At 47.3% G+C, this 15517-nt stretch overlaps 1 pseudogene; it reads right to left on the bottom strand.

Annotated features, from left to right (window-relative positions):
• LOC147963871 (uncharacterized) overlaps nucleotides 1–15307 on the bottom strand; it is a 154675-nt pseudogene extending 139368 nt beyond the window's left edge.
• Between the last annotated feature and the right edge of the window lie 210 nt (nucleotides 15308–15517).

The raw sequence follows: 15517 nt of genomic DNA, 5'->3' as shown, positions 1-15517 counted from the left end.
TAGTCAGGTTTCTTAGCCTTTTTCATTTGTAGATGTCTGTACTCAGACATGTTAAGCTACCGCATCTGCTTGATTTGTATGCTATGATTGTTGGGTCATGAGACCCATGTTTGTAATATCTCGCTCCTCGGAGCCTAATGAATAAATGTTTGAGTCGTAGAGTCTTGTTGTGATGCCATGTTGTATTTACACATGTCGAGCATATTGTGTGTATGATTGAAATGCTTGGTATGTGTGGGATCCGACAATCCAGTTGTTTATCCTTGGCAGCCTCTCTTATGGGGAAATGTAGTCTTGTCCTTCCATGAGCCATAGTAGTCCTCTACAGCCCGGTTCACCGGAGTCCTGTTAGCCCAGCACTACTGCTCAGGACACTTGACTGGCCGACATGTGTTTCACTTCGTTCCTATGTCTGTCCCTTCGGGGAAATGTCACGCGGTAACATCCGGAGTCCTTCCTAGCTTACTACAGCCCGGGTTCCCGGAGTCCTGTTAGCCCAGTGCTACAGCCCGGATTTACACGCTGCTGACCGACATGCTCGATGTGATTCATGTATGCCTGTCCCCATAGGTTAGTGCCGCTTTGGGTTCACGACTAGCCATGTCGTCCCGGGTTCTCTGTCATATGGATGCTAGCGACACTATCATATACGTGAGCCAAAAGACGCAAACGGTCCCGGGCCATGGTAAGGCGACACCCGTGGGAATACCGTGCGTGAGGCCGCAAAGTGATATGAGGTGTTACCGGCTAAATCGACGTGACTTGGAATCGGGGTCCTGACAGTTTTGGTATCAGAGCCTGACTGCATGTAGGATTACCAAGCCAGACTGGTCGAAGTCGAGTCTAGAAATGCTTTAGTTATGTAAGGGAATTGATTGTGGAAGGGAACGTAAGGCTCTTTTTACTCCTTTATCCTATGTCCTTCTGATCTGAGTCAACCTATTTTTTTCTACGGGGATTAAGAACTAGGCCTTCTCATCTATCTATCAGGACGACGTGTTACTAATCCATAGATTTATAGAATTGATAGTTTCAAGCCCCAGTTCCGTTCCTACTACTTCCGTATGTTGACAGTTGATCTCGGAACTTTGATATTGTGTTGTTGAGTGGTTATTCCACCATTTTGCAGGATGTCTCAAATCTTTTGAGCATTTACAGCCGTTATGCTGTCCGAGTCATCCCAGGTCTCTAACTAGTCTGATGCATTTGCAAATCCCTTCTTCCCGTTTCCGATGTCCTTTTGGGCCAGATTAAGCACACTAGCGGTCTGTTGAGGTACTCTACTCCTCGACATATATGTTGGAGCTATTATTATGACCCTAGGTGTTTAGGGAGTCACCTAGTAATCTAGCCATGTTTTGTGTTCCCGGTGTGATGATTCTGGCCATCATTCTCGAAAGCATCCCGTGATGTTATTAGTTAGTAGGTATTCTATTCCTGGGTTGTTGAACCCGAGATTCACCTTACTTAATTCATGTTGATAGTGCTTGCTAGTTCCTTTAGGATAATTAGTAACCCTTGTGATAGTCCTCGAGGTCCATGGTATCATATTCTTCCAGATACCCTGAACCATTCTTGGCGGAAGTTCTTTGAACCAAAAGATCACAACTAGAGTGCTCTTGATGAGTTCTCCATTATACTTGTGACTCTGCCAATCCTACCTCTCTACATGGGTTATCCGAAAGAAATATGTTGAACTCATTCGACAAGTTAATCTATGCATCCACAACTCAGAAAGTTATATGTTCCTTTGAGTTGTCCCTCTTTACTTGTTTCCTGACCTTCGGATATCAATTGATAGTCAAGGGTATGCGTGCATTCGTCCAACGATGCCTATTATTCTTGTGGTCCGTTAAGCCATTGTATTTCAGGATGACTAAGAGAAACAAACTCCAGTACCTCATCCATATCCAGGATTGGGTCAAAGTAGTTGTGTTCTGCAGATCAAATGCCAACCCAATTTTTGCTCTGTTCTACCCTGGAGTATTAGCCCTTTTATGTCAGGATTGTCATGAGAATTGCACCATCTCTCATGAATTCTTGACGCAGTGATACTTCTTGCCATCATTTTTTTCATTCCTCGGTTCCGTGTTGTCGCAACCGGAATGCCGACAAGTGAATCGTGATGTGTGAAATCAATACTCCTAGCAACTAGTTGTTTGGTAGTAAATGGACAATATTCTCATTCTTAGCGTGTTAGTTATTGAACCGCCATTCTAAGATTAATCGTGCTACCTAGTCCATCTTCCCTGGTGCACACCTCGATCAATGAGTTAGGATTATGTCAATCCCTCACTCTTTTGATCATATCATCTTGCCCTGAAAAGCAAGGTTGTTCTCGAGCCTAGTAACATATCGGTGGTTCGTGATTTTCCGAAGATCTTCTCGGAAGTATTACCTGGTTGTCCCCTGACTGTTATGTTGAGCTCGTGATCAAGTTGGTTTCTTGTAAACCACACCTTCTCCAAGAATCTGTGTTGGATACCCCTGAGCTAGTTGGTTAAGCTGAACAACAACTTGGAGAGTTGGAAGATAAAATCTTGTCTGACTTAGTTCATGTTAGGGATATCTTTTTGTGTGTGTGTTGAAAAAAAAAGATGATATCTCCATCGATTGGTCCTCGTGATCAGTTGTTGAACCTATTGTCTTGTCCAAACCTTGATTTGAGTATGGGCTATCGTCAAATCAAGTTAGAACCAACGATATTCATAATGTTGTCTTACTCGTGGTTGATTCCTCGAGCATACACCATTACATCTTTTGGTCCGACCAATGCTATCACCGTGTTCACATGATGGTGGAAGTCCAGTGATATGGAAATTCTGATGAGTTGCTGTTGAGCCCATCAGCAACATTTTGTCCCCCCATGATTCATGTTGAACATCAACCTAGTGTTGAAAACTTTGTAAGCAATGCCTTCGTGTTCCGTTAATGAAGCTTATGCTTGGATGAAAGAAGTGACTTTCTCCAAGTTCACGTGCATTAGGTGTAAATTGCCGCCATGAATTCGAGAAAGATTGTTTTTGTTTCCTCCGGTACCATCCCAAGTCAGTTATGCATGTGCAAATGTATTTTATGGTTTGGTAGATTAATTACCTCCACTCCATATGTATTCCCTAGCACACCAAGCCACTGATTGATTTGCTCAAGGAAAAGGAGTCTGTTGTGTTAATTCTAGATCATGCACAAGACTCCGATATCCTCGATGATGGTTCCCAACTAGGACTCGGTAGTGTTTCATTATAAGACTACTATGCGGTCATGCTTGTCTGGGACAGCATGTTCACATGTGTTTAGCAGAACCAGCTCATGTTTTGGAGCTTACTACCATAGTCCATTTCCCAAGAATCTCGCAACATCGTCTCGTCGGTTTGTGTTGCAAAGTTTCTTTCCGGACATCTTGTCTGAAATATCCCGTTACCAACCAGATCTGAATCTCAAGCAGATATGATGGTTGGAGCTATTCCAAGATTTATGATGTAGGTCCCGACAAGGTTGATGTTCTGGCCGACACACCTAGCCGGAAGATCTATCATTGTAGTATCTTGATTGAGCTGTTTAACCATCTTCTCCATGAGGATTTAGTGCAACTTATTCTAGAAGTTGTTTCTCAGGGGTCGTTGTGCTCTCGGTTTCCTCGATTATACTAGAACCATTCAAACAGTGGAATCACTCTCTACTGTTGAGTTTGTCTCCAGTTACTAGAATCATTCCCAACATTTGCATTTTGTTCCCAGCTTGCACCGCCATTGTGCCATTCTATCTTGGACTACCTTCTCGGTAATTCCTAGTCAGGATCATCTTCAATAGTGGTACTACCATGGGTCCCATCCATTTCCGATGATAAGCAAAATCATCCATCGCGTTGTCTTCAACAAGGTAGTCCACATCATCCATTCGAATCCGGATATGCCATTCCTTTGAACTCCGCCAAACGATCGATTGTGATTGCCTTAGGCTGGTTTAAAGAGTTTCAATGATCTAGATATCAAAAGTAATTCTTTTTGCCACTTAAGGGAATAATTATACGAGTCACCTCCCTAGGGTGCCCCATTATGGAATCATGGCGATTATTTCATCGCTATCTTGAGATCTTGCCCCCACCCTCTTCAGCGTGAGATTTTTGCCTACCCAGTAGAACCTTGTCATCTACCTCTTTCCATGACTCCTAATGTGTGATTCGCGTCTCAGCTCAGGAGATGTTTCAATGTCTCACTCCATGAGTTGATCCTGAGTTGTTCGATCTTCGAGAAATTGATCCGTCTGGAGTTTTCCCTTTCCTCTCATTGTCATGTTAGTTGGAGTTCTCAGAGCAAGACATCGAGACAAAGATGGTGATTGTGTCAACGTTCTTATGAAGTGCAACCTGGATCGTGAAGACTGTGTTAGTTTGTGTCCCCTCCGTCCCCATACCTCACGTCTTGAATCTCGGGACGAGATTCCTGTTTAGTGGGGGTGAGTTGTCATAGCCCTAGAGTTTGTTTGCAATTAGTTTCATAATCATCCATGCATCATGTCTATATTTGTTTGAAATTTGAAATGGGGATGACAAACCCTAGCACCAAATGAAATGCAATTAGGATCAAAATAAAAATATTTTCAATGAACCTGATTTGCCCTTCAAAAATGTTCATCATCTTTGCCTTGGTCTTGAACCTCTAACAAAAATGGTGCACACATTTCTAGGACATCATAAGGTCACTAGATTAAATCATATGTTATTTGCATTTGGACATTTTAAATGCTATAAAATATTTTAAATGTCCAAATAATAATAAAATTAAGTGTTTACTATTGGATATATTCCAAACAGTGGGCTTGAGAAAGTTTCATGATTTTTGAGTGTGCCTAAGTATTTCTAATAAAGACCTGAAACTACAGAAGAAATAGAAAAACAGAACATAATTAGAAAAGCACAGGAAGACAAAAACCTTACCTGGCGGCCTAGTAGGCCGGCCCAGCCCACCAGGGGCAGAGGCGTCTTCCACCTCGCGCCAGTCGGACGCAGAGCGTGTGCCCGACGCGCGCGCCCGTAGCTCGCCACCTCCTGCTTGCCGCCGACCGCCTGGAGTTGGCTAAGGGTTCCACGCAACCCCTCCGGCTCTCTCTCACTCTCCCCGTGCTCCTCCTCCCCTCTGTCTCTCTCTCACGCGCATGGCCGAACGCCACCGTCGCCGCCGCTCGCCGTAGCCACAGCCACCGTCCACCCCTCGTCCTGTCGATGCATCTAGAAGAGCCGTCGTCCACTCCTGCATCGTCCACGCCAACCAGTTCAACCGCGGGAGCTCTGTAACGTCGTCTTCGAGCTCATCTTCACCGCGCCCACTGGAGATCGTTCTCGCCGCCCCGCTCGCTCCGACGCCTCCCCCGAGCTACTGACCTGCTCATCGAGTCCGCCGTGAGCTCCTCTACCTAGCCCCTAGTTCCCGTGCTCGATTACGCCGCGTACCCACCGCCCCCTTCGAGCCCGAGCGCTCCTTGCTGCTGGCCATGTCGCCGTCGTGGCTACGGCCGTGCAAGCATGCGTCCGAGCGCACCACCGCATTCAGTGCGTCCCCAGGAGCCTAACGCATGCACTCCCTCGCCCTGCCGTGCACCGTAGCCCTCTTTCCGTCTCCGCCCGAACTCCAGCGCCGCCGCGAGCTCAGTTCCGGCGAGCTCCGGCCACCTTGTGACCTGCTGCTGCCTCTACTCGATGCAGCCGAGCGAGGGCTCCCCTCTGGTGCCCTCAGCACACCCAGCCACCGCCCATAGCGCCATTTCGGTGAACTTCCGCCGCGTTCCTGGTCGCCGCCGACGTAACTCCGGTGAGCTGATGTGGCTTCATTAGTTTAGCGCTAACCCCTGCCAATTAGGCCTCAACAGACGCTGATAGTAGGCCCCACAGTGGGTCAAAGCCCAGTTAGCGTCGGGTTTGACCCGAGGTTGACCTCTGTTTGACCCTTGAGTCACTGACATGCGGGCCTCGCCTGGCTAACCCAGTTAGTTAGAGCTAAACTTAATTAAGTTAGTTTAGTTAGTCACTGACCAGTGGGCCCAGTGTTGTTTAGTTAGTCTAGTTAACCCAAATAGTTAACTGTGAGACTGACTAGTGGGGCCCAGCCATCAGGTTTGACCTGGGTTAGGTGCTGTTGACCAGCTGACGTCACAGTGACGCAGTGCTGACGCAATAACTCATTTTCTGGATTTATTCTTTTCAGAAAATTCCAGAAAATAGTATAAACTTCTAAAAATCATAGAAATTCAACCGTAACTCCAAATGAAATAAGTTATATATGAAAAATTATCAGAAAAATTCAAGGAATCTGTTTATGCCGTTTTCATGCATATTTGAGCAAGTTAACATTGCTGTTTAGGACAAACTAATTAAATGGCATTTAAGAAAGCACATATGGAGTTTGAATTTGAACCTAGTGTTCAAACCAACTCCATTTAACTTGTTGCTAGTTGCATTAGGCCAATCAACAGCATATTGCCATGTCACATTCATGCATCATATTGTTGCATTGCATTGATTGTGTCCTTCCTTGTTTGCCGGTAACCGTCCCCTCTCAGACGACGATGTTTCCGACGACGTGATCGATGACACCGATGAAAAACTATATTATCTTCAGAAGTGCCAGGCAAGCAAAACCCCCTTGTTCATTCTGATACAAGCCCACTCTCTCGCTCTTGCTCTCTTTTACTGCATTAGGACAACAACGATTCAACTGTTACATGCTGCGGTAGTTAAACCCCTTTCCTCTGCATGTCCTGTCATTGCCACAGTAAATAGATGAAACCCACTAGCATGAGTAGGAGTTGTTTGAGCCCTGATGTGCCTACTCATTCATGTTTGTTTTTCATGCCTGCTACTGCTTAGAGTTGAGTCAGGTCTGATTCATCGGGGATGAATCGGAGGTGTGTAAACATGTCCTACTGTTGAGAGCTAAGTGTGTGAACACGATTTGCTAAAGGTAGCAGTGAGAGGCCATGTAGGAGTACATGGTGGGTTGTCTCATTGAAGCCGTCCTCAGGAACTGAGTTCTGTGTTTGTGATCCATGAAACAGTTACTGCCACGCATTGGGCCCAAAACCAATGGACCCTCTCGGCTTCTTGATCACCCTTGTCCTCTGTCCAGGAGTTGCAACTAGTTTCTGGTGTTTATAGGATATGTATTGGCGGCCGTGCATAGCGCTGACCCTAGTGGTGGGCTATGACGCGGTAGATACACCGTGGCCGGGCATGCCGGGTGCCCGTTTGGTGTCCCAGAACCCTGTACACATCGTCCGGGGCCGTATGTGGAAACCTCGGCCGGACTCCCCTGCGGATGGAACCTGGATAGGCGATAAACCTGGACTAGAGACTTGAGTGTTTAGGTAGGCCATGGCCGACACCCTCGTTGGGCTTCCGCTTGAAGGTTGCCGAGTACTTGTCGTGTAAACAACGGTAAGTGGTGAGAGCGGGTGTGAAGAAGTACACCCCTGTAGGGTTAACATCATCTATTCGAATAGCCGTGTCTGCGGTAATGGACTTCTGGGTTGCCTATAACAGTTCATAGACAAGTGAAAGTGGATACTCTAAAACTCGCAAGATAAGCGTGAGTGCTATGGATGGAGTTCTCATAGGGAGACGGGAGCGGATCCATAGTGGTGTATTGATATGGTGAATATGTGGACTCGTGTGCGCCACCTCAAAGAGTTGCTTGCAGTCGTAGTTCAGGTTAGCCACTGAGTCAACGCTGGCTTGCTGCAGTTAAACTCCACTACCCCTTTGTTGATACCGGTGCATATGTAGTTAGTTCTGATGTAAGTCTTGCTGGGTACATTTGTACTCACGTTTGCCTATTCTATGTTTTTGCAGAGAGACGTGAGTCTCGCTAGTAGTTCCGTGTGGACTTCGACGTTTAGCTTGATACCTCAGCTACGATCTTGTGCCCTCGGCAGGATCTGGTAGATAGTCTGGCTTCTTAGCCTTTTTCATTTGTAGATGTCTGTACTTAGACATGTTAAGCTTCCGCATGTGCTTGATTTGTATGCTATGATTGTTTGGTCATGAGACCCATGTTTGTAATATCTCTCTCCTCGGAGCCTAATGAATAAATGTTTGAGTCGTAGAGTCTTGTTGTGATGCCATGTTGTATTTACACATGTCGAGAATATTGTGTGTATGATTGAAATGCTTGGTATGTGTGGGATCCGACAATCTAGTTGTTTATCCTTGGCAGCCTCTCTTATGGGGAAATGTAGTCTTGTGCTTCCATGAGCCATAGTGGTCCGCTACAGCCCGGTTCACCGGAGTCCTGTTAGCCCAGCACTACTGCTCAGGACACTTGACTGGCCGGCATGTGCTTCACTTCATTCCTGTGTCTGTCCCTTCGGGGAAATGTGACGCGGTAACATCCGGAGTCCTGCCTAGCCTGCTACAGCTCGGGTTCCCGAAGTCCTGTTAGCCTAGTGCTACAGCCCGGATTTACACGCTGCTGACCGACATGCTCGATGTGATTCATGTATGCCTGTCGCCATAGGTTAGTGCTGCTTTGGGTTCATGACTAGCCATGTCGGCCCGGGTTCTCTGTCATATGGATGCTAGCGACACTATCATATACGTGAGCCAAAAGACGCAAACGATCCCGGGCCATGGTAAGGCGACACCCGTGGGAATACCGTGCGTGAGGCCGCAAAGTGATATGAGGTGTTACCGGCTAGATCGACGTGACTTGGAATCGGGGTCCTGACAGAAAACCAGGTATGCCACATCATTCTCGGAGAGACGCCGCTTTCCAAAGAAAGAACACTATCATGCAGAGTCCGCATAGCACCGGTTGCAGCATTGAGCAGATTAGTCGATAGCATCGGCCTACCTGCCACATTAACCCTCCTCGAGATATCCTTGGGTGAAGGTGGCCCGTCCTGAGGACGGATCGTACTCGGTGCCGGCTGGCTCGCACCCTTGTTATTCTTTCTTTTTCGTCCCTTCTTCTTCTGCTGTAATGGGATCGAGTTCTGCTTAGACACCACCTTCTTGAGTGTGTTGGGGCTGATAATATTTCGCACCTCGGCTATTTGAGGCTCGGTGAAGGCGGCAGCTAGAGGCGTCTCCAGAGAACTGAACACCAGACGACGCCTGTTGCAATTGGGTTTCTCCGCGGTACCAGCTAGATCGCGATCGTCTTTTGCAGGGTTGGGCTCTTGAGAAGGAGGCCCCAAGAATTCGTCATCGTACCCATGTTCGTTGAAGTACTTATCAACGTTGGTAAATGTACCATCGTCGTCATCCGGATCCTGTGCCATATGCATGTCTGGATCAGCTGACGGCGGTAGCGTTGCGGCGGTCTTGCCATGGCTTGGCGCCAGCACGACTGGCGGTGTTGTCTGTGGGGTGGTGCCCCCACCCCCAAATGAATCTGGCTCTTCGGCCAAAGCATGGACCAACTTATGCAGGCGCTGAGGGTCATCACATCATTTTCGTCGGTCCCAGGGGGTCGATACGGAGGTAACAAGTCGCCGCAGCCCGGCAGCACCCGAACCAGTTGAACCCTATACACAGTGGGTGGCATCGGATTACCGTGGAACAAGCGGTTGCCCAGTTGAACGATTCTGGCCTTGGTGACATCGATCAACTCGCCGTCCACAAAGTGCAGTAGAGTTCATGGAACATTGACGGCACCCTGCGAAAACATGTAGGGCGTCAGGGATGCCCAGTCAAAGGCAAGGAGATGAAGTCATCGGCCGAGAGGCTTAGTTACCGTGATGGCGTCGATCTCGACTAATGTCAAGGCACCGCCAACGGCAGGCGTGCAAGTGACGGAGGGGCCACTTGCTGCCGAGGTGCCGGCCGACGTATTCTTCCCACACCCAGGTGCATTAAGCTCCAATGCCGGCGCCGACGCCGGAGACACCAATGCCGCCTCCGCGGGAGACACTAATGGCGCCGGCGCGTTGTGCGAGTTGTTGCCCCTGAAGCTGGGAATCAGGGGCGGCCCCTATTGGCCGCCCGCAATCCACCCCTGCAGCCCCTCAAGCAAGGTAGGCATAATGGCGGTGATCGTCGCTCCCACTTGGTCTCGCACTTGCTCTTCGACTATCTCCGGAATCCGCGCCACTTGTGCCTTGAGTTCTTGAACCTCGCGCTCCTGGCTTTCCAAGCTGGTCTTTCTCTCCTTTCGCCCAGCAGTATAGTATTCCGACCATTTCATGGACAAGCTTTTGCCGGCCACACGACCAGCTGATGACGGCTTACTGAACTTATCCTTGTGTTTCATTACGTTCAACGCCCTATTTAAAGTGGTGTCCCAAGGGGAGCTCTGAGACGACCCTGCGCTACTGCTTTCAGTGTCCTGCGGAAGGAACGTGAACCATTTGGAAAGTTGGCTTCATTAATTAGAATGCAACCATATGGAGCTAATTACGCGGGGGTGTATTCCTTACCAGAACAAGCTCAGGTGCCTTGGTCTTCGGATCCGTGGTAAGCTCCTTTGTTACCGGGTCCACCTTGTACCGGGCCCTGACATAGTTCCTGGTTTGGTTGTCACGGTATTTATCAAAGAGGGGCGGTAGGCCTTGCTCGGCATGCTCCGCGTCCTCCTTGTCCCACATAGGTTCCGCCACTCTGTAACCGCCGAGACCGAGTTTGTGGACCCCTAAGTTCAAGTCCCGCATATCTTTCCCCCACTGACTTGATTCCGCAGTTGCGTTGCTCTCGCACTTGATCTTGAACTCCAGGTTGTCAGCTTCGCTGATCGAAGGATTTGTCTTCTTGATCTTCTCATAACTATCACCTCTTAGAATCCTCTTCACCGCGGCTCTCCAAGTAGCCAGGGCTGTGCTCATCTTCGCGAGGGAGGCACTGTTCACTTTATTCCCTGAGAGGCATGTGTTTGTGAAGTCACCGGGGAACTTGTATCGTTCGTGCAATGTCGTGAAGAGGAGGTTGCACAAATTCCCTCGGTCACGATGCCTTAGGTTCTCGATGTTGATCGAGACGGTGCTCCAGAGAATGCACCCGAGCTGTCCTGCGTACCCACTGACTAATTCTTTGGGCACCGTTTGATGCCCACTAGAGGACACTTTAGTAAATTCCTCCTTGACGGTGCCGAGCATGTTCGGGCGTCGGTCTTTCCATTGCCTCTTCGGTTGGCTGCCATCTGTGCGTGTGCAGCCATCATCAGTGGTCGCATCCTCGGTGGCACCATCAGTGGTGTCATCCCCGACGCCACTAGGGGTTGTGTAGTCGGGATCAGTGTCTTCCGCGACGTCCTCATAGCGGTGAGGTTCTTCCTCCATCTCCTGGGACAGCTCCCAGAATGCCTTGCCCGAACTGCCGGCCTCATCGTTGTGGGCCATGTTCGCTCTAAATAGGAAAAAAGTTTGGTCAAAAATTTGGTTATTGTCAAGGAATAAGATCTCTAAGTTGACCAAATAACCTAATTCTCGAGGAATGTCGCCAAAAAGTTGGTTATTGTCAAGGAAAAAATGAGAGATGTTTGTGATATTGCCTAGGTGTTTTGGGATGGAACCTGTTAGTGTGTTGTTGCTAAGGTCCAAGTCCACGTTCTCAAGGTAACCTCGTTCTTGAGGGATGTGTCCAGAAAGTTGGTTGCTGCAAAGATACAAGGCTGTGAGTTTGGTCTAATTGCCTATGCTGTTTGGGATGGAACCTGTTAGTGTGTTGTAGCAAACAAACAACTCCTCTAAGTTCTCAAGATAACCTAGTTCTTGAGGGATGTGTCCAGAAAGTTGGTTGCTCTCAAGATCCAAGGTTGTGAGTTTGGTCAAATTTCCTAGGCAGTTTGGGACGGAACCTGTTAGTGTGTTGTAGCAAAGCCACAACTCCTCTAAGTTCTCAAGATAACCTAGTTGTCAAGGGATGTGTCCAGAAAGTTGGTTGATGTCAAGATACATGCTGATTAATTTTTGTTTCGGTTGAGAATCGGGCACCTTCTAGGTCAAGAAAATTGGGCATGACCTTTTGTAATTTTCTTGACCTAGGAGTGCCCCATTCTCAAACGAAACGGAAATTAATCAACATTTCAGGAGAAAGGGGTAACGAAGTGATGGGGCAAATGTGCCAGGCACCACAATGTGATCATAGAAACAAAGCAGCACCACAATGTGCCTCTGTATGTATGTGTGTGCTGTCTAGATGCCAACCACAGGTCAATGGCCATGCCACTACACTACTCCATGTCACTTCTGCTACTGCCAAGCATGGCATGGCCATCTTTGATTCTATGATGGAGCTTTGTGCCACTAGGTGGCCTGTTTGAAGTGAAATAATCAGATGGGCAACTGGTGTTGGATTCACAGTGTAAATGATGGATGAAAAGGTATTGTGTCCATGTACAATACTTGTAAAGGTACTAATCCCCAAGAAAGACACCACAAAGCAACAAATAGACATCACATGCTTTACAACCTGATGGAGGTCAGATACTGAATAGTTTAACAGACAGATTCTAGTAGCATTCTTGTCAGATCATGCAACAAGCATTGAATAGTAATGCCTCTGACGCCCCGACAAGGCCACCACAAAGCTTCAACTAGGACCATACTAATATCTTATTACTGGATTACACACCACCACAAAGCATTGAGTATCCACCAACCTAATTAACAATGCAATGCAGATAATCATTTTTTTTCTCACAGTATTGTTCCCTAGTAATAGTAAACTAAATAACTGAGTAATCCAAATGAGGAAATAGAAACCAGCTGGCTGCAGCAACATAGCAAGACTTCACTTACACAAGAATTCATTTCAAGCATCATTTATTATCTGAGACAGATCATGCTAAAGATACATAATGCATCATTTCAGGCATCATTTAATATCAGTACTACAAACTGGCAGTACAAGAAAAATATCTTCAGTGTAACTCAGGACAAGAAAAATCTCCACCAGAATAGGACTAGCATTTAAGAGTAATTTCCTCCAGTTAAACAAAGTTCAAACAAAAACTGACAACACTCTTTTGATTAAGAGCCAAGTCACAACACTCTTTGAAGTTCAAACAAAAACTGACAACACTTCTTTGATCTGTCTCCTCCAAGAAAGAGCCAAGTCAGTCTCACCCAACTAGGGAAACATCAGTTAGACCACTAGCAATTGGGCATACACAACTGGGGCTAGGTTTGTGCTCTAGCTAGGCAGTAAAATAGAGCATATACATGCATTGCCTGCCTCTGCTGCAAGTGGGGATGTGAGCAACATTATCACAATTAGATCACTAGCAAGACTTGTAGTTAGGGATTTCACAAAGAAACTCTGTAAAGTGCCAGAGCCTAACATCTTGCATCACAGAGCAAAGCATTAACCGGGCCAACTCCACAAGTCACTAACCAGGCGGAGAAGGAAGATGGGAGAGGAGGCGGAGCTCACTGGGGAGGCGTAGGGAGGCCCTGCGACAGCTTAGTAGCAGCAGAGGTGGCCGGAGTTGAGGAAGACGGCGACGACCCGAGGAAGAAGTGGTGGAGGGGGGGGTGGAGGGGTCGAGCGCCGTTGCGCCCTGCTTCCACGGGTCGCTGGCCCGGTGTTGAAGCAGATTCCGCCTTCCGCCTTGACTGTCGCCTCACACGACGGAGCTCGAGCGGAGATGGCATGGTGGAGCACCGCAGGTTTCTAGGGTTTTGAGGGCTGGGAAGGTGAGCGAGGGGGTGGGTGGGTGCGGCGAAGGCGAGGGAGGGGGTGGATTGGGAGAGGACACGTCCCACGGGCGAGGGCGGCAGCGCAGTGGGTCGGGGCTGAGAGAGATGTGAGATTGAGGATCGGGGATTGGGGATTTTAGTGGGGGGAGGGTTAGAAATGGCGCACCTTCTAGGGGTGCGCCATAAACACCGCGATAGCAATGGCGCACCTTCTCCTGGTGCGCCATTACTAATTTTTTTGGATTTTTAGTTGCATGTAATAATTTTTTAGAAGATGACCATAAATTTTAAAATGTTACGATATAAGTAGTTATTAATAATTTAGTTGCATGAATTTTAGTTCCATGAATTCAAAAAGTGCCCATGAAATTTAAAAATATTCATGAGTTCAAAAAATATTAACAGATTCAATACTTTTTGTGAGTTAGAAATTCAATACCAGAATATAAACCTAAATAAAAATTGGTATACCAATGGTGCACCTCCTCGGGGTGCGCCATAAGTACCTTGATAGCAATGACGCACCTTCTCCTGGTGCGCCATTAGTAATTTTTTTTTGGATTTTTAGTTGCATTCATTTGTGAATTGGTAAACATTTATGAATATGAAAAAATATCATCAAATTTGAAAAAATATTCATGAATTCAAAACATGCCCATGAAATTTAAAAATATTCATGAGTTCAAAAAATATTAAAAAATTCAATACTTTTTGTGAGTTAAAAATTCAATACCAGAATATAAACCTAAATAAAAATTGGTATACCAATGGCGCACCTCCTAGGGGTGCGCCATAAGTACCTTGATAGCAATGGCGCACCTTCTCTTGGTGCGCCATTAGTAACTTTTTTTGGATTTTTAGTTGCATTCATTAATATCTCCTTCTTTTGACGGAACCTCGTCAGAGGGCGGGGAGCTCCTGCATTGCATTTAAGAAGAGAGTTGGTCGAGTTAATGAGGGAACTGGACCCAAAAATCAAACAAGGCATGGTTAATTAAGGAAAACCGGCGAAGACCAAACACACCCCTATCAATCAAGGAACATCGTCCGAGCCAGATACAAGGGTACCTAGGCCCAAGACGATCGATAGCACCTCATACCAACCAAGTCAACCTCAAGGACATGCCCACAACCAGATGATCACTCGCGCCTAACTTCCTGAAAAAAGCGATAAAAAATTAACCTCTACCAACGCCCGAATAGCCTGCAATGCCATCGGCGTGAGCGACTTCTTGTACATCCGCAGAAAATATTGTGTCTTCTCTTCCACATCCTCCTCAGTGGCTTTCTTAGATGTTCTGGGCTTCGGCAAATCCCCATAAGCCTCCGCCAACCTATATCCAGCGCACTTCGCAGCCGGGATGTTACAATTTTGGTTCTTACCCAAGTATCCATTGTGCCGCTTGGAACAAGAAGTAGAGCCCCCTTCACTTTGCACAATAATTGGCGCTTGGAGGAAGGAATGGGGCGTGGTGCAACTGAAACTGCTTAGGAACTCATCCAGCAAGGTAGAAGATGTCGGGCATTGAGGTACGCCAATGCCACCAAGCGGCTCCTTGGGCTTGGATGACATCATGATGCTAGCATCACCTGAAGCTTGCATCTCCAGAGAGGAGGCCAAGGGAGCCACCTCCACATCTAAGCTAATTGGCAAAGCTAACCTGAGTCGGCTCCATGCCATTACTCGAAGACATGATCATCGACCTTAGCTTGTTCTTCCTCGCTAGGAACCACCATACTGGATAGAACAAGATCCAGAGTAGGAGTCCACAGACTATGCCGTTGTAGCCACTAGCTTAGATGAGCAACCATCCAAACCAGCGTCAGTGATATCCTTACCACCACCAGCAATGAGAGGCACAAGTTCCTCACGCCCACACCAAGGCTCAAC

Source organism: Triticum urartu, chromosome 6A (genome assembly GCF_056163025.1).
Source record: "Triticum urartu cultivar PI428250 chromosome 6A, HENAU_Tu73, whole genome shotgun sequence".
In the NCBI taxonomy this organism is placed as follows: domain Eukaryota; kingdom Viridiplantae; phylum Streptophyta; class Magnoliopsida; order Poales; family Poaceae; genus Triticum; species Triticum urartu.
Note: the sequence above shows the minus strand (reverse complement) of the source record. Positions and strands in the feature narration are given on the sequence as shown.